Source organism: Lycium ferocissimum, chromosome 6 (genome assembly GCF_029784015.1).
Source record: "Lycium ferocissimum isolate CSIRO_LF1 chromosome 6, AGI_CSIRO_Lferr_CH_V1, whole genome shotgun sequence".
Taxonomy (NCBI): Eukaryota; Viridiplantae; Streptophyta; class Magnoliopsida; order Solanales; family Solanaceae; genus Lycium; species Lycium ferocissimum.
In genome coordinates, this window is record NC_081347.1 from 64,377,384 (window position 1) to 64,397,964 (window position 20,581).

General features: G+C 38.6%; 1 protein-coding gene and 1 pseudogene across 1 annotated transcript in view; one reads left to right on the forward strand and one right to left on the reverse strand.

Moving 5' to 3' along the window:
- Positions 1–4,535, forward strand: part of LOC132061533 (uncharacterized) — a 29,939-nt pseudogene extending 25,404 nt beyond the window's left edge.
- Positions 1–20,581, reverse strand: part of LOC132060030 (nuclear pore complex protein NUP93A) — a 43,171-nt gene that overhangs the window by 2,978 nt on the left and 19,612 nt on the right. The window lies entirely within an intron of this gene.

Here is a 20,581-nt window from a genome sequence, read left to right on the forward strand (position 1 = left end):
AGGTATACGTCTAGGAAATTATAAGAACCTCAAAGAAAGAATGCCTTGCTGCAGTACTTGAGATCTTACTAATAGCAGTTTAATAAGTTACCGTTTTCATTTTGTCTCCAGAGATTTTATTTTTCTTAATAGAATAGTATATCAAACATGTTAAACTCCATTAATTAATATAATAAAAAAAGATACTATCGAGACAAGATCAGCATATTCTTTTTTATTTTGTTGAGAAGTGCGCCATCACATGCATGGCTCAGAAATTAAGTCACATGTGACCATATATGCTTATGTTTTATAATCCATTTCTCTAACTACTAATTGATACTACTCATTCTTTGGTTCAAATCTCATAGACTGAAGTTCATCACCTTGAAAAATTGAGTCCTCAAATGACATTTGATCAATGGATATTAACAGTGAAAATCTTGCAAACAATGAACTAATCAGTAGCAGCTTGAAACAAGATCATGAAGTAGTGGTAGTGATTGTTCCACTTCAAGCTCAATGCCATCTCAATCAGCTTCTCCAATTTGCCTGTCTAATTTCTTCTTATGGTCTCTCTGTTTACTATGTTGGCTTAGCCAACTACAATCATCAGGCCAAGGTTTGAGCCAACGCCTTAAATCCTTCGGATATAGCCAAGATCTACTTTTATGACCTCCCAAGTAATCCTGATTTTGCCTCAGGGAAAATCACGACGATTTGGGATGCTTGCATGCTTCTTCGCTAGCCCATTGCTTCCTTTTTACATGACATTTCTTCTAAAGCAAGACGGGTTGTTGTTGTTCATGATGTTGTAATGTCCTATAATGTTCAGGATGTTTCTTCCTTTCCAAATGCCGAATCCTATATCTTTAACTGCATTTCTAGTTTTGATATGTACTGTAGTCACATATGCACGACAGGGTTGCCCGTTCCACTTGAAGAGGAACAACTTAAAAAAGTCGCCTCTCGAAGGATGTTATCCCAATGAAATCATGCACGTAGGACGTTTGCAGTCCCCGTATACGGGAATTAAGGCCGGTGATATCTATAATACAAGCCAAGTGATTGAAGGTAAAACTTATCTTGACTTGTTGGCACAACTCGCGAGCACACAAAAGAAGAAGCAATGGGCAATTGGACCGATTCTCCCTACTAAACGTCTAGATCATTTCTCAAATAGGGACAACATATGTTTGGATTGGGTTTGAACAAACAACCTCCAAGATCAGTTCTTTATGTATCTTTTGGAACGTCCACTTCATTTTCGGATGAACAAATCAAGGAGCTCGCGATGGGATTAGAGCTAAGCAAACAAAAGTTCCTATGGGTGTTGAGGGATTCTGATAAAGGAGTTCTCTTTAATGGGGAAGCTAGAATTAGAAGACTTGAGTTGCCGGAAGGATTTGAAGAAATAGTTAAAGGGGTGGGCTTAGTGGTGAGAGAATGGGCACCACAACCAGTAATATTGGCGCATTCGTCCACGGGTGGGTTCATGAGCCATTGTGGCTGGAATTCTTGCATAGAGAGTATTACTATGGGAGTTCCAATAGCCGCTTGGCCTATGCACTTTGACCAACCAAAAAATGGTTTCTTGGTGACAGAAATTATGAAAATAGGCATGATTGTTAGAGAGTGGGAGAAACGCGAGGAGCAAGTGAGTGCATCAACCATTGAGAATATTATTAGGAAGTTAATGTCATCGGGAGAAGGCGATGCCATCGAAAAGAGCCGAAGAACTAGGAGAGGTCAAGGCGATCCACGAGAGAAAGGGGGTGCTTCTCGAATGGAGTTGGAGTCTTTTGTTGCGCATATCACAAGATAGACTTGTTTTGCACCAGATAAGCTAGTGATAATTTGGAGTCTAGATTTTTCCCCCCAAAAAAAAAAAAAAAAACTCTTTTCATGCATTTTGGTTACTCTACAATTTCTTTAACCCTGTTACTTGTTGCTTCTTGGCTCAGACTAGTCGATCGCTTGGAATGTTCACTATCCGAAAATTTATCTCTGTCGAATGTCTACATATTAGCTACTACACTAGCATGTTTTTAAATTATTTTCCGCGTTCCTATTGATTTCATATCTTACCTCATAAGTGTGCCTAAATCAACCACAGGTCCTTCTGAACATTATAAGATATTAAAATATCATGAACTTAAAATTGACAACTCATCTATCTTTTGACAAAATACTTCGAAAGAAGGAAGCAATGGGCTCGCGCAGAAGCATAAGCATTCCAGAATGCGGATTATAACTCATGAAGGCATTGGGGACGGGTGGAGTATGGGAGGTCATGAAATTGGATTCTGGTGATGTACGAAAGACTTAAGGCATTGGCACATAGCTGAACATGATGATTGCAGATGTCTAAGACAACATAATAGACATACACAACCACTTTATATAAGTAAAAATATTCTGTTCATGATAGAAAGAATGAAAGTACTGAGATAGTCTCATTCCTGGGACTTCTTCAATGTTGTTATAAGCTCTCTAAGTTATGATTATGAAATGTCAACTATCTGATTCTCTGAGTAACTGATACTAATAAGTGTTTTTCCCATTTTTAGTTACTAAAGAAAGTCAATGATCATATTAAGCAACTTCTCACTAAATGCTGAAAACTTTTTGTTAGCTGGTTCTCTTCATTTTTTAATAATCAACAAATCCCCGAGAGGTAAAAGTTTTCATAACGTAGTACCTTTTTGGATAATTTTCTATCAAGAACAGAACCTTTTGACTCTACTTAAATTAGTGGTATATATGTCAGCATAACTTGAGATCTAGCACATGCATTTGCATGAAGTAAGGACATGCAACTAAGCAGAGAGAAGACTACCTATAAGCTTCTAAAATCATATGTTTACTTTGGTTTCAAATCTCATGGACTTCACTTCATTACCTTAAAGCAAAACTGAATCCTCAAACCCCTTTTTGTCAATGGATATTAACAGTGAAAATCTTGCCAACCATGAACTCGGTTTTGCCCTTGAAACAAGATGAAGTAGTTGTAGTTATGGTCCCGATTCTCGCTCAAGGCCATCTCAATCAGCCTTCTCCAATTTTCTGCCTAATTTCTCTTATGGTCTCCCCGTCTACTATATTAGCTTAGCCACTTACAACCATCAGGCCAGGGTTCGAGCCAATGGCTTAAATCCTTCAGACATCGCCAAGATCCACTTCCATGACCTCCCAAGTCCTCCTGACTTTGCCCCAGGCAAAATCCCGACACTTTGGAATGCTTGCATCTTCTCGCGCGAAACCCATTGCTTCCTTCTTTCAAGACATTTCATCTAAATCAAGAAGAGTTGTCGTTGTTCATGATGCTTTAATGGCCTATAATGTTCAGGATGTTTCTTCCTTTCCCAATGTCGAATCCTATATCTTTAATTGCATTTCTAGTTTTGATATGTACCATAGTTACATATGCACAACAGCGGAGTTGCCCATTCAATTAAATTTGAAGCAGAGGAACCTAAAAGGATGCCCTCCCTTGAAGGATGTTACCCAGATGAAATCAAACACCTAGGAAGTTTTCAGGTTCAATATATGGGTGTTAGAACAGGTGATATACATAATACAAGCCAAGCGATTGAAGGTACTACTTTAATTGACTTGATGGAACAACTCGCGAGCACACAAAACAAGAAGCAATGGGCAGTTGGACCCATTCTCCCTACTAAACTAGACCATATCTCATATAGGAAAAATGACTGTTTGGATTGGCTGAACAAACAACCTCCAAATCGATTCTTTATGTATCATTTGGAACGTCGACTTCATTATCTGATGAGCAAATCAAGGAACTTGCAATGGGATTAGAGCAAAGCAAACAGAAGTTCATATGGGTGCTAAGGGATGCCGATGAAGGAGTTCTTTTTACAGAGGAAGCTAGAACTAGGAGACTTGAGTTGCCCGAAGGATTTGAGGAAAGAGCGGAAGGGGTGGGCATAGTGGTGAGAGAATGGGCACCACAACTAGAAATATTAGCTCATTCGTCCACAGGTGGATTCATGAGTCATTGTGGCTGGAATTCTTGCTTAGAGAGTATTACTATGGGAGTTCCAATAGCCGCTTGGCCTATGCGCTTTGACCAACCAAAAAATGGTTTCTTGGTGACAGAAATTATGAAAATAGGCCTGATTGTTAGAGAGTGGGAGAAACACGAGGAGCTAGTGAGTGCATCCACCATTGAGAATGTTGTGAGGAAGTTAATGGCATCGGAAGATGGCGAGGTCATTAGGAAAAGAGCAGAAGAACTAGGAGAGGTCGTAAGGCGGTCTACAGAGAAAGGAGGTGCTTCTCGAATGGAGTTGGAGTCTTTCGTTGTGCATATCAGTAGATAGACTTGTTTTTTTAACCAGAAGCTTGCATTGAATCCTCTGTTTTTAGCTCTAACCAGTTTTTACCAAAAGTTTCTTAATAAATGTCTTTGGGATGCTTCGGTTTCTGAAACTTTTCATCCCTATGGGTTATATGACTCTGATGCTTTCTTTTTAAAATCTATATGTCTTACCTAAAATTTCTTAGTAACTTATCATTTTCATTTCGTCTTCTGAGATCATTTTAACGGCCATTCTTAAAACTTTGTTAATGTAATAAAATATTTATTTTGTTGGGATATGCAGGTACATGGCTTGGAAATTAATTAGTCCCATGTGATCACATGCCTGGACTTATGAGCTCTGTTAAGTTGTGAATATTTATGAAGAGTCAAATATTTGTTTATCTGATTAATTGACATTATTAGAATTTTTTTCCTTAATTTTTCCTCTTTTGTTACAAAAACAAAGTAGCTGCTGCATCGATAAAGAGCCTATGTTGTAAATATGCGGCTCGATACACTGAGCTCCGGTCCACTATGCACACGATCTGAGGAAGGGCAGGACTACATTAGTACATTGCTCGGACTCTTCAAAACTGCCGCTAGGTGCGTTTTGGATCCTCCAAAAATAATGCTTTTTTGGAGGATCCAACACAGGTGTGGTAGTGTCTTTGGAGAGTCCGAACAACATAAGTCGTCACTACAATGGATTTATTGTACGTTGTCTCACCTTGCATTTTTACGAGAGACTATTTCCAGACTATTTCCACGGCTTGAACCCGTGGAGAACTTTTCTACCTCAAGAAAAATAATCCCAACATTGCTGAAAAGTTTTTACCACTTTGGATAACTTTCTATCAAGAACCTTTTGAATTACCTCTACTTAAATTAGTAGTATATGTCGGCATAACTTGAGATGCGCACGACTTTTTGCATTTAAAACCCCTTTAAAAAAAAAAAAAAAAAAAAATTATCTATGGCAATCAAGATTTCAAAGTGATCCGTTTACTTTGGTTCAAATCTCGTAGGACTTCACTTCATTACCTTAAAGAAAAACTGAATCCTCATCAAATCCATGGATATCAACAGTGAAAATCTTGCAAGCCGTGAACTAAGTTGCAGCTCAAGGCCATCTCAACCAGCTTCTCCAACTTGCCAGTCTAATTTCTTCTTATGGTCTCCCTGTCTACCTTGTTGGCCTAGCCACTTACAATCTTCAAGCTCGGGTTCGAGCCAACGCCTTAAATCCTTCGGATGTAGCCAAGATCCACTTCCATGACCTCCCAACTCCTGATTTTTCCACTCCTCCACCCGCCACCACAACCTTCATGAGTAACATTTTTATGCTTCCGTGCGACCCCATTGCTTCACTTTTAAGAGATATTTCGTCTAAAGCAAGACGAGTAGTTGTTATTCATGATCCTTTAATGTCTTTTAATGTTCAGGATGTTTCTTCTTTTCCTAACGCAGAAACCTATATATTTTGAAAGTACAAGAGGGGGGGGGGGGGGTGAATTGTAAATTTTGTTACGGTAGTCGACTAGGTTATACCCGATGAGTCGGCTAACTTTTTTTGAGAAAAATGCTAAGCGTAAAATGCAGAAAGTAAATAACACCAGAAGTTTTATACTGGTTCAGATGCAATGTGAATCCTAGTCCAGTCCCCTTGGGTTGCAAGGGTGATCTCTGCAGCTTTTTAATTAAGGTTTGGTACAATCGAGGTTTGAATGGAGCTCCTACGTCTACACTCAATCGCTCTTAATCTTTTTGATACAAAGCCTCACAAATTATAACTCTCTTTTCTTTTTTCTTACACTATAAATCACTCAGACATACAATGCTTATGAAAAGTAAAGTAGAGTACAAGGAGAATGAGACTAAGCATTTTTTATAGGTTTGTGAGGCAGCCCCTTTTATAGCTGTTTGTAGAGAGATCAACCCAAGGGTTTTGATCCTTGGAAACAGAAATTATTGATTCTATTTCCAAGAATAAAGCGCAGTTATTCTTTGCTTCCTTGTGCGTTGAGGCGGCATTGTCAATCAACAAGATTGTTGTATTTCACGAGATCTTCCTTTTAATGTTGGAGATGTGCTTTCCTTCGTTGGAACACTTGTGTATCGCTGAAATTAATGCTAAAGGTATTGTTTCCTTTCCTGAACGATTTGGCACAGCAGGTTGTGAGTTGTAATTCCATTAGGGTTGAGAAGGCTTCACTTGAGTGAGCCCAGCTCGTTGGAGCTACTTCGTGGGCTTCCATCTGTTGGGGCTGATTTGTGGACTTGTATTATTCCTTGTGCAATTCACTTATTGTACCTACACAAGTAAAATTGTCATCATAAAAACTTGACATTAACAATCTCCCCCTTTTTGAGGATGACAATTTTAGGTAATATAGAGTCAACTTCCACGTAGCGGATGCTCCCCCGAATGGGTGAAGGCTCCCCCGACTAGTCGACTAGTCTTGGCTTTGTAAGCTCCCCACGAATAGTTGATTGTTCTCCCCTTTGGCATCACTCAAAAAAATAGAAGTATGGAAACGAGAAGCACATGTAGATAGTATGGATAAAATGCAAAAGCTAAAAAAAGACAAAAGGGTTGTTAAAAAACACGAAGATCCAAACGAAGTCCCAAAACATAAGGCCTAAAACAATTATTTAAACAGACCAAAAACACATTTATAAAAACTAGTCTTGGCGGCGGAAGACTGGACGACGAAGGAAATAGGCTAATGTGTTGACAATCGCATCCTTCATCTCGGTCAACGGAGCAGTAAGACGCTCAGGCATGGCGCTAACACTAGCTTGAAGCTTGGCGGACCGTTTGACCACTTCTTTGACAATGGCATCCAGTTTGACCCGCAGCTTAGAGACATCAGCACCCGTCTCCTTGGTCGTATCACGAATCTTCTCGATTTGAAACAAGGTGGATGCCATTAAGTCTTTGATGGACTCAATTTTGTCATCCATGGAGGAGAGTTTGGCGAGAAGTGCGTCATAACAGTCGGAAGAGATAGCAGGAGAGTCTGATTTTTTCACCTTGGTGGAAGGACCGAAGCCGAGATGCCTCATAGACGTCTTTGAGCACCCAAGAATCATTGCTCAAAACGTACCCCATGCTACCAAATGCCCTAGAGTTGTAACACTGCTTAACCAGAGTAATGGGATAGTCGACTAAATCAATTTTGTGGACTTCAAGTATGCGAGAGATAAGCATACCATAAGGAAGGCTAGACGGATTGGAAGCACACTCAATCATGTAATTAATAATAACGGAGGATAAATTGATTTTCCTTTTGGAGAGAATACAAAAGGCAAAGATAGCATCACATTGGGAAATAGTGGAGTAGGACCCAGCGCGAGGGACAACGGAGTAGCAACCATATGGGCCGGTACACGAGCCTTAAAAGAGATGTTGGATGGACGTTGATTTGAGCGAGGGACGGAGGTGGAATTGGAAAGGGTTTTCTTGACATCATCAAAAGACACTTCAAGAGATTCGAGCCGAGAATTTTTTTGGGTAGTTCGGAAAAAGCCGAATTGTGTGCAACCAAGAAGAGTCAAGAACAGAGCAATTTAGCACAATGTGGGTGCCAAGGACCATGGTTTCGAGTTCATTGACTTTAGAGGACCGAAGATTAGCATAAAACATACGAACAGGGGCGTCATACACATGGGGAGGGGTTTTGAAAAAAATTTCCCAACCTTGATAGACAAATAACGGTTTTACCTTACAACATAGAGAAAGCATATGGTCAAGATCAACAATCCTACCAGAGACGATGGTTTTGTCTTCAAGAGACGAGAAGATTTCTTGATGGTGGTCATCCCAAAAAAAATTTCGAAGATCGAGGGGCTTATCAGTAACGGTTTTGGGTTTCTTGGAGGAGGTGGAACACGTAGCGTCAGCAGAAGCACGCTTTCCAAGTTTACAGATGGGAGTAGAGTCGGAGGCGTCGGAGGAGGAGTCACCGGAGGATACGGAGTTATGAGAGGCGGGAGAGAGACTCTTACCGACGTCCTTGAGTCTGGAGCTTTGGCGTGTGGAGAGAAGAGGGGTTTTCACAGTTTTGGCCATGGGAGAGACGGGAGTAGAGAGAAAGACGGAGAAGAAGATGAACAGGGGAAAGAAGGTGAAAAGGGGTTTATGGGAAGATGGGTGAAAAGGAGGGTTTCATAGGGAAGGTAAAAAGGGAGGTAATTATGAAAAAGTGTGACGGTTATGGGAAGATGGGACGGTGATAATTGGGATAGGTATGCAATTTATGGCAAAGAATTTATGAGACGAAAATTATGACATAGAAAGTTAGACGAGTTTATCAATAATCCCAAAGGATTTTCTTAGCATGCGAAACGTTCTTCAAGGAGAGGCTTAGTAAAAATATCGGCAAGTCAAGGTTTTTTTCGGTGTGCACAAAAGTTATTTCAAAATATCCCCGAGCAACATGATTTCGGATAAAATGATGCTTAATATCTATATGCTATGGCCTAGAATGATGCACAGGATTTTTGGACAGACGGATAGCACTCGAATTATCACAGAAAATTTTGATAGGTTTAAAAAACAAGTCATAATCGCTTAGTTGATAGGACATCCAAAGTAGCTGTGTGCAGCATTGACCAACAGCAATATATTCAGCCTCAGTGGTAGAGAGAGAGACGGATCCCTATTTTTTGCTATTCCAGGAAATAAGGGATTTTCCTAGAAGTTGGCAAGTACCACTGGTACTTTTTCTATCATCTTTATCACCGCAAGTCGCATCCGAAAAACCTTCAAGTGTAAAATCATTTGTGTTAGGATACCATAGACCATAATTAGTTGTGCCATGAAGGTATCTAATGATACGTTTGACGGTAAGATGAGATTCCTTTGAGCGACTTGAAATCTAGCGCACCTGCACACACTAAACATAATATCTGGTCGACTGGCAGTTAGGTAAAGTAATGAGCCAATTATACCGCGATACTTAGTTTCATCAACAGGTTTTCCTGCCTCATCCTTATCAAGAGTACAAGTAGGACTCATTGGAGTTCCCATAGCTTTTGAGTCTGACATTCCAAATTTTTGAACGAGTTCCTTGGCATACTTTGCTTGACAGATAAATATTTCACTGTCGGTTTGATGAATTTGTAGTCCCAAAAGATTTTTAATTCTCCCATCATACTCATTTCGAACTCGCTTTGCATAAGATCGAGAAATTCTTTGCACATGTAGGTTAGAGCTTCCAAAAACAATATCATCAACATAAATTTGTATAATAAGATTGCCTAAGGAAGATCTTTTAATAAAAAGGGTAGTATCGATCTTTCCTCTGAGAAAACCGTGACTTACCAAGAAGGAGCTCAAACGATCATACCATGCCCGTGGAGCTTGTTTAAGACCATATAACGCCTTAGTTAATTTAAAAACATGATAGGGAAATTTTGGATTTTCAAAACTTGGAGGTTGTTTGACATATACTTATTCTTCAATAAACCCATTTAGAAAAGCACTTTTGACATCCATTTGAAAAAGTTTGAATTTCTTAAAAGAGGCATATGCAAGCAAAATTCTAATGGATTCTAACCTGGCAACAGGAGCAAATGTTTCATCATAGTCAACTCCTTCCTGTTGTGAGTACCCTTGAGCAACAAGTCGGGCTTTGTTTCGAACTACTTGCCCGGCCTCATTTAACTTGTTTCTGTATACCCGCTTTGTGCCCACGATTGATGCATTTTCGGTTTAGGAACTAGACTCCATACCTTGTTCTTTTCAAGCTTGTTCAAGTTCCTCTTTCATAGCATTTACCCAATATTCATCTTTTAAAGCGTCACTAATTTTCTTTGGTTCATATTGAGAGATAAGAGCCAGATTTACATTATTCTTACTTGATGCTCTAGTTTTCATCCCTTCACTAATGTCTCCAATAATAAATTTCTTTGGATAGTCAGGTTCGCTTCTCCATTCGTTTGGGATTACTCCAATAGTAACATCAGTCGACTGAGGTGTTTCAGAAGTCGACTCAGAGGATGCCTTTTCTTCAGTGGGTCCTGTAGCCACCGCAGTAGATATTTGACTGTCTTCTTCATCTGTAATTTTTCTTGTCTCGGCCATGTGATTAGTATCATCAAATACGACATGAATAGATTCTTCAATAGATAAAGTACGTTTATTATAAATTCTATAGGATCTACTAGTAGGTGAATAACCAAGAAATATACCTTCATCACTGCGAGGATCAAACTTACCAAGGTTTTCCTTTCCATTATTGTGAACAAAACACTTACATCCAAAAGGATGAAAGTAACTAACATTTGGTTTCTTACCAGTCCAGAGCTCATATGGAGTTTTCTTGAGAATTGGTCTAATTAGACATCCGTTTTAGAATATGACACGCCGTACTTACGACTTGACCCAAAAATGATGTGGCAAGTTTGTTTCTACGATCATTGTTCTTGCCATATCCTGAAGGGTTCTATTCTTCCGTTCAACTACACCATTTTGTTGCGGAGATCGAGGTGAGGAGAAATTGTGTGTGTATCCTTGGTCATTGCAGAAATCTTCAAAAGCCTTGTTTTCAAATTCTCCTCCATGATCACTTCGAATGGAAGTGATGTAATATCCTTTCTCACGCTGAATTTTCTCACAAAAGAACTTAAAATTCTTTAGAGTATCATCTTTATGAGCAAGAAATATTACCCAGGTGAATCGAGAAAAGTCATCTATTATAACAAATGCATACCTTTTTCCTCCAATGCTAGCAGTTCTAGTGGGACCAACAAGATCCATATGAAGCAGCTGCAAAGGTTTAGATGTAGACACAATATTTTTAGAGTTGAAAGAGTTTCTAGTTTGTTTACCTTTTTGACACGAATCGCATATATGATCTTTGGTATAATTGAGTTTTGGCAATCCTATTACAAGATCATGTCTTGCCAATTTCTCAATTAGACGCATACTTGCATGACCAAGCTTCTTGTGCCACATCCACGGATCTTCACCCATTGAATGAAGAGATATATGACCTGTAGGATTTTTGACAGAGTCCAGAGTATACACATTTTTGTTTCTGCTTCCAGGAAGAATTTTTGTCCCAGAGGAGTCCTCTATGACACAGCCTGTTTTACTAAATCTTACCTCAAGATCAGAATCGCATAACTGACTGACACTTAAAAGATTGTACTTAAGACCCTTTACCAACCAAACATTAGAAATATCACAAGAGTTATCAAAAGTGATAGTACCAATACCGATTACGGTCCCAGTTGAGTTGTCTCCAAAAGTTACTAGTCCTCCATTAAAGTCAGCGACTGATTTGAATAGACTTTTGTCGCCTGTCATATGTCTTGAACACGCGCTATCTAGATACCATTTCCCTTTTTTCTTTTTCTTGTGGTGTTCCTGCAAGTCAAATTTTACTCTTGTTTAGGTACCCAAGGGTTCTTGGGTCCTTGATGGTTAGTTTCAACGCAATTAATTTTCTTGGGTTTCCATACCCATCCAGGTGCATTTGAAAAATGAAATCTACAGTTATGAAAATTATGGCCAAGTTTTCCACAACAGAAACATGTTTGAAAGGATTTTCCTTCCTTTTTGCACGGATTGATTGATCTATGTACTTCAGCTCCTTTATTAGTCGACTTAGAGGTTCTAGTTGACTTATCAGTGTTTAAAGCGGCAGTAGTTTTTCTTTTATGATTTTCCGTCATTGGTAAGACTCTTTTCCCAATAGACTGATTTTCATCAGTTAACTGGTTTGACTTGGTATAACTATGATTGGAAGATTTCAGTAAAGTATCTAGTTTGGATTGTAAATTGTAAACTTCATTTTGAAAAGAATTTTTTTTCTTTTTTGCAGATTTCTAATTTTGACTCCCACTCCCTTTCTCTCTCTTCAATTTCCTATATTCATCAAAGACATTATTTAGATCTACAAGAGTTTGATCTAATAATTCTTGAGTTTCTTCACATTTAGAGCGGGGATGAGAACTTACCTTCTCGCTTTCTCCGAGAGCCATGAAACACACATTTTCAATTTCTTCTGATTCTTCATCTGAAATTTCATCTTCACTCCAACTACTGAAGGCTCTTTGTTTTTGATAACCTTAGTTGGCTTCTTTCTTGTTTCGGGACATTCAGAGGCTATATGCCCATATTTTCCACATTCATAACACTTCCCATCATTCTTTGTCGCCCAAAGGAGGCCTTTCCTTTTCTAAAGTTTAGGCTTCCTTTTCTATTATTTCTTGATCGTCTCATGGCTTCTATCACATGTCCGGAAATCATGGAAACTTCTTCTTCTTTAAAGTCTTCTTTAAAGTCATGCAATCACTTTCTTCTTCATCTTTCTGATATCTTTGAATATATGACAATCACTTTCTTCTTTTCATCTTTCCCTTTCTAAAGTTTAGGCTTCCTTTTCTATTATTTCTTGATCGTCTCATGGCTTCTATCAATGTGATTTTTTCTTCTTTAAAGTCATCATGCTTTGAATGCAATCACTTTCTTTTTTCATCTTTCGATATCTTTGAATGTGATTTTTTCGAATGCTTAACTCATCATACGTGAACTTATCCGCATTTCCATCTTCCAAGACAATAGCTTTGGTTTCCCAAGTTTTTGGTAGACTTCTAACAAACTTTCTTACTTGTTGAGAGTTGGTGTAAGTTACTCCAAGGGATTTTAGTTCTCCAATGATCTTGCTGAATCTTGTAAACATTGATTCAATGTTTTCATCGTCCTTCATCATGAAGGCTTCATAGTCATGTCTTAGAGCATCAATTTTTGTTTCCCTACCTTTGACGTTCCTTCATAGGTGACCTCAAGCTTATCCCACATTTCTTTGCGATCACCAGCTTTGAAATCTTAGCATACTCCTCTCCACTTATCGCACAAGTAGAGCAAGGCTATTGCTCCGGCGTTTATTTGCGTGTCTCTTGTTGTTCTTTTGTAATGTCATGTGATTCCGCATCTATTGTTGAAGTATCCGTGTCTTTTTTGTTTTTAGTTGCGGTGTTTGGAATGGGTTTGGGGCCCTTTCTTAATCATAATCCAGGCTTGATAATCAGGACTCGCACAAATATTCGAACCTCTCTTTCCAATGACAATAGTGCTCACCATTGAAGTATGGTGGTCTTGTTGTGGAGTGCCCATCTTGCGTATTGCTCCAGAATTTGATATCCAAATATTTGATCTTTTCTCACGTGCGGTTAAGCAACTGAAGGTGAGACCTCGCTCTAATACCAATTGAAAGTACAAGAGGGGGGGTGAATTGTAAATTTTTGTTCTGGTAGTCGACTAGGTTATACCAGTAGTCGACTGCTTTCCCAGAAAATGCTAAGCGTAAAATGCAGAAAGTAAATAACACCAGAAGTTTTATACTGGTTCAGATGCAATGTGAATCCTAGTCCAGTCCCCTTGGGTTGCAAGGGTGATCTCTGCAGCTTTTAATTAAGGTTTGGTACAATCGAGGTTTGAATGGAGCTCCTACGTCTACACTCAATCGCTCTTAATCTTTTTGATACAAAGCCTCACAAATTATAACTCTCTTTCTTTTTTTCTTACACTATAAATCACTCGACATACAATGCTTATGAAAAGTAAAGTAGAGTACAAGGAGAATGAGACTAAGCATTTTTATAGGTTTGTGAGGCGCCCCTTTTATAGCTGTTTGTAGAGAGATCAACCCAAGGGTTTTTGATCCTTGGAAAGAAAATTATTGATTCTATTTCCAAGAATAAACGCAAGGAAATGTTGTCGCTTTCCTTGTGCGTTGAGGCAGCATTGTCAATCAACAAGATTGTTGTATTTCACGAGATCTTCCTTTTAATGTTGGAGATGTGTTTTCCTTCGTTGGAACACTTGTGTATCGCTGAAATTAATGCTAAAGGTATTGTTTCCTTTCCTGAACGATTTGGCACAGCTGGTTGTGAGTTGTAATTCCATTAGGGTTGAGAAGGCTTCACTGCAGTGAGCCCAGCCGTTGGAGCTACTTTGTGGGCTTCCATCTGTTGGGGCTGATTTGTGGACTTGTATTATTCCTTGTGCAATTCACTTATTGTACCTACACAAGTAAAATTGTCATCATAAAAACTTGACATTAACATATTTAAGGGATTTCTTAGTTTGGTGAGTGCTGTAACAAATGCATAGAAGCAGGGTTGCCCCTCCCACTTGAAGATGAACTACTTCAAAGGCTGCCCACCGATGTAAGGATCTTGCCCTGATGGAATCTTGAATGTTGTAAGTTTTCAGTATCAGCATATGAGTATTAGGGCCGGTGATATCTATAATACAAGCAAGGTACTTTTCTTGAGTTGGTGACACAACTGGCAAGCACAGAAAACAAGAAGCTACGGGAAATCGGACCGATTCTCCCTATAAATTAGCTGATCACATCTCATATAATTAAAAAAAAATGACTGTTTAGATTGGTTGAACAGACAACCTCCAAGATCGGTTCTTTATGTATCTTTTGGGACGACAAGTTCATTTTTACGATGAAAAAATCAAGGAGCTCGCAATGGGATTTGAGATAAGCAAAGAAAGATTCATATGGGTGTTGAGAGATGCTGATAAAGAAGATATCTTTACCGGAGAAGCTAGAAGATCGAGTTGCCGAAGGGTTTGAGGAAAGACTAAAGGGATAGGCTTAGTGGTGAGAGAATGGGCCCCACAACCAGAATTTTGGCTCACTCGTCCACAAAGTAGTTGAGTTCCGTGGCTGGAATTCTTGCTTAGAGAGCATTACTATGGGGGTTCCAATAGGTTGCTGGCCTATGCATTTTCGACCAACCAAAAAATGGTTTTTTGGTGACGGAAATATTGAAAATAGGCTCGATTGCAAGGGGAGGAAAACGCGATGAACCGGTGAGTGCATCCACCATTGAGAATGTTGTGAGGAAGTTAATGGCATCGGAAAGCGATGTCATCACGAAAAGAAAGTAAGAACTAGGAGACGCCTAAGGCGGTCCACGCAGGCTGAGGCGCTTCTTGAATGGTGTTGGAGTCTTTCATAGCACATGTCACAAGATAGATTTGTTCTGCACAAAATCAGCTAGTGTAGTTAGGATTCTAGATTTTTCCATCTTTTTTCCTCTTTTCAGGTATTTTGGTTACTTCACAATTTCTTTAACCATGTTATTTATCTGCTTCTTGGCTAAAACTAGTTCGCAGCTTAGATTTCTTCTATCTTGGAATATTCACTATCTGAAACTCTACATGTTACACCTCGGATTTTCGCACGTTAAAGTCGTATCATGAGTTAGTCGATGCAAGTTCAAAAGAAATTATCTTGAGGTTAAAAGGGATTGAGCTTAATAATATAAATGGTTATAAGAGGGTGAATGAATCAAAGAGGATGAGTTTCGTCAAAAGTTGGCAAGTTGGGAATACGATAACTTGTACTTTTGGGTGAGATTAGAAGTACTTCACATGCTAATCAAGTAATGATATGAAGTATTTGAATCGTATAATGATCGCTTGTTAAGTTTGAAAGTCAAACAAGTTGTAATACGAAAGTCGATAAAACGCGTCGTAAGTTAAGTTTGTAAATTTCACTAAAATTTGGGTCAGATGTCGAAGAGCTTTTCTCTCAATCTACTTGGAATTACGGGTCATCCACCTACAAAATCGAAGGTCTATGAGTCTAGTTTCTAGCGCATTTAACCGTTTATCGATACGACATTGAAGTAGAGAGAAATTCGCATTTAGGTCCAGGAACGCAAACTGCTGCGGGAACAGTGTGCTAAGTCGGTGGCTTTATATTGCCCAAGTATATATAGATGCCTTGGGCGAATTTTTCTTCACTTCTTCACCTTGAAAGACCATAGAAACCCTACGAAAACCTCTCTAATCATCTTCCATCAATCATAAACATACCTAAGGGAAAATCAAGCAACCTCAACGTGGAGAACAACATGGCAACTTCGAAATTGTGATTTCTTCACTATTTCGTCTTTCGGAGGAAAACCTTGCTTTGAAGTAACTTGGAGTTGAAGTGGTTTTGATGATCTAAGAAATTCAATTGTAAAGTGTTCGAGGCTTCAGAAAATGTGTATAACTCCAATCGACGAGGTATGTAGGGCTTTTCTCTACTTTTATTGGCATGACTAGAATTCGAATGCGTTTTTTTTAAACGCTATCCCGTTAACTTGTGTCAATCATATCCAAGAACGAACGAGCTAATCTCCCCTTCCTATATGACTTGTATAAAAGAACTCTCTATGCTTCCATATTCCGTTTGTGTTATCATTTGAAAGGTCTTCAATTAAACATGTACCGAGGATGTTCCAAAATGATTAACCTTACTTCTTCTCATGAATTGTTCACATTGAAATACTTTCTCACATTTCTTATCCTTCTTGTTTACCGAGAGAAGCATAATGTGCATCGTGGTACTTTCGCCGTTAAAGTTGAGTTGATTTCATTCCCTAATGGTGAAGGTTGTTTCCTTGATTTATACATGGCTTGTGTTGTAGTACTTTCCCGCACCTCGTATCTTTCTTGTCGATTGGAAAAAGATTGTTCACTATGTTATTCTTCCTGTTGAAGTTGAGCTAATGGTATTTTATTCAGTTGAGCAGATCTTTATCACTTATATAATCCTTATTGAAATATATTTCCTGTTCTCCACATTTGTTGTTTCTTGAATTGAAAAGATAAAGAACGTAGCGACAATAATGATAGTCGGGGAATAACGACGATAAGTCACTTCGACTCTTTCAGTGATGTCTCCTCTGACGTCAGTCTTGCATTGCATATATATAGACGGATTTCTTTCTTTATCGAGCCATGTTGTAGGCGGCCGGGTAGGCACGTATCTGTGCACCTAGATGTATTTTTTTCTTTACCGAGTCGTATTGTAGGCGGCCGGGTATGCACGTAGCTGTGCACCTAGATGTATTTCTTTCTTTACCGAGTCGTTTTGTAGGCGGCCGGTAGGCACGTAGCCGTGCATTGCGACCGATCGGCTTAGGCGAGACGATGTTACGATGATGAGCTCACCCCACAGAGGGATTTATTATTATATGATATGATGTGCCTCCACAGTGAGGGATGATTCTACGAGCATGCATTTACATTTATGTCATGGTTATGGTTGCCCGCGCTTTCTTTTCAAAGTTTCTCAAAGTGTCTCTACATCTCTTCCCATGTTATTTGTATCTCTTATGCTTATGTTATGTTTGTGCTTACCGCCTTACATACTCGTAAGACATCTTTTCGTATCTATCGTCTTTTTGTGCGCCGTGATCACGCCCACAGGTACAAAGATAGATAGGTCGGTGCGGCTACAACCCCAGAGGTACCGTATGTCGCAGCCGGTTGTTGCACCCATTTCTCCGTAGTTATTGGTCGCAGTTCGAGTAGGAATGCATGTACGTATATATATTATGAGTATGTTCATGGGCACGTCGTGTCTCCGTCCCGGGGCCGCCGATGGCTATTGTTCTTTAGAGGCTTACATACTACCACGTTGCACAAGTGTTGTGTTTGGCCTTGCTGATCTTCTGACTAGTTATCTTTCTTGGTTGTGGCCTTGTCGGCCCTAGTTATGTATATATGTGTTGTTGGGCCTTTTCTGCTTGCAGGTTGACATAATATACTTCTTACCATTGTTATTCAGCGGCCTTGTCGGCCTGTGATTCATGTTACAGAGTTCAGACAGGGGCGGATGCACGTAGGCTTTTCGCCGGAAAAAAAAATACTAAATATGCATATTTAGTTAGCATGAAAAATTAACAAAGGGTACAAATAATATAAGCTGACACTCATATGCAAAGAAGGCTCTCAGCACGGCTGGTCTAGCGCATACTTAATGCTTAAGTAAAGTGTGGTCACGGGTTCGAATCTCGTCAATTGCATGTTTTTTCATCTTTTGTTTAAATATTTTTGTGTTTTTTTTAATGGGCTTTAAGCTTTTTGCTATTTTATTCTTTCATCTTCTTTCTTAGTAATAAAATTAATTATGAGTTTTTGAGTTGATGCCTTATATAAAAGAAAAGTATTTACTAACATTTTTAATTAGACTATTGTAATTGCATTTTTTTCATCTTTTGTTTAAATATTTTTCTGTTCTTTTTTAATGGGCTTTAAGTGCTATTTTATTCATTTTTTGCCGCAGATTGCCCTTCTTTTGGGGTGGTCTTTAAATTTTGCCCCTCATATTTGTGGTCTTTAAATTATGCCCCTCATATTGCTTTCGGTCTTTAATTTTTGCCCTTGCATTGCAACTTTGAGCTTTCGCGCCGAAATCATGAAGTTCGAGTTCGAACCCCCGCTCAAGCATAAATTAAAAAAAAAAAAAAAAAATCGCAAGACAAGGTTTGGGTCGCGTGTACGCGGACCCGCATACTTTTGTTAAGGAATTACAAATTTTATGCGCCGACCGCATACTCATGCCTTATGGGCACTTGGCATAAGTATGCCGTCCCATAACTTTGATAATTCCTTCACAAAGTTATGCCGGGTGGCATACTTTTAATGGGCAAACTTTTATGCCGGACCCGCATAACTTTGTGAAGGAATTATCAAAGTTATTGACCCGCATACTTATGCCAATGCCTTACGCCCATAAGGCATAAGATGCAGTCCGCATAACTTGGTAATTCCTTCACAAAGTTATGCCGGCGGGGCATACTTTTAACGGGCAAACTTTATGCCGGATCCGCATAAACCCGTGAAGGAATTATCAAAGTTATAGCTTGACCGCATACTTATGCCAAGTCTCCCATAAGGCATGGATGTCGGTCCGCATAACTTGGTGAATTTCCTTCACAAGTGTATGCGTCGGGGGGGGCATAGCGAAATTTAAACTCGCCTTGCGAATTTTTTTTAAAATTTTGACTGCGCGTGGGTTCGAACCTGGAACCTATGGGTTTTAGCCGAAGGGCAAAATTTAAAGATTTCAAATATGAGGGGCAAAATTTAAAGACCACCCCAAAAGAAATTCTTTCATCTTCTTTCTTAGTAATAAAATTAATTATGAGTTTTTGAGTTAATGCCTTATATAAAAGAAAAGTATTTACTAACATTTTTCATTACACTATTGTAATTACATTTAAAATTGTTGAGTTGCAATCATGTATTCTCTCTGTTTCCTTTTACTAGTCCAGTATAAACTTTGTACTCCTTTTGAAAAATCATTGATTAAGTACTAATTTTACTAAGTTATACATATTAATTTGGATTTGGAAATCTAACTTCGACTACTAGTATTCTAATAAATTTTGAGAAATAATTACATGATAAGGGTTTAAAATTGAAAAAAAAAAATTCTATTGATTTTAGCAAATGAACAAGTAAGAAGAAAAAAATATTTTTAAAAATTAAACTATATAGTAAAATGAAACGGAGGGAGTACTTGAATATGTCTTATTCATAATTTGAATTGTATTTTTTTATTTTCTTAACATGATGTTGTTATAGTGATTTGTTCATTTATCTCACTTCTTTAAATGTCGACAGCGCTTGCAAAAAACTCTGCGTACGCCACTGAGTTCAGATATCACAATTGGTTCGCTCGGCCCTTCGGATGTCGGGTGCCGGCCACACCCCCAGGTTGGGGTATGACACAACATCTCTATTTTCAGCATATGATGGGCTTTTATCTCTAGGACTGTCTACAATAAAAGACTGCGTTCAATGTCCGTTTCTTTAACTTCTTTGACATATGCTCAGAATTTGTCTACAAAATTTTAATCAAGAAACACAGATGATGAATTAAGGTACTCTATACGACAATGACAACCATTACCTTTTTCTTTTGGCAAATATCTTCAAAGCACAACGGTCTTAACCGTGTTTGTCTTATGGAGTTGTAGAGAACAACAGAACTGTTATCTAACCTTTCCATGTAGATGGTACATCAAAATCATAGTCATTCAAGAGTTTATAACTAAAAAAAAAAGCCAAAACAGTGAACAGGATCAATAAACAAAATCTTTTATTATAAAATAATCCCATGTAGGACAAAGAAAATGAAAAGTTTAACATATGCTAACAATTGAGAAATGGGGACAAAATTTTCTGGGAGAAAAAGCATCAGTCATACAATGGGTTGTTCAGAGAGCATAGGTATAGTTTCAACTATATTGTGGCTGTCTTCAACATATTTGTTTCTTATCAGATTTTGGGCTCAATCCAAGTCTTTTGATGTGAACTATGCAAGAATCCAAAATTGTGGCTACAGTACTTCTGCACCACATACTTTTCTTTCTTCACCTCCAAAGTTTTGTCATGTAATTGGTCCTTTGTATTGTGACAAGATGGAAGGTACATAACCAAGATTCAATATTTTAAAA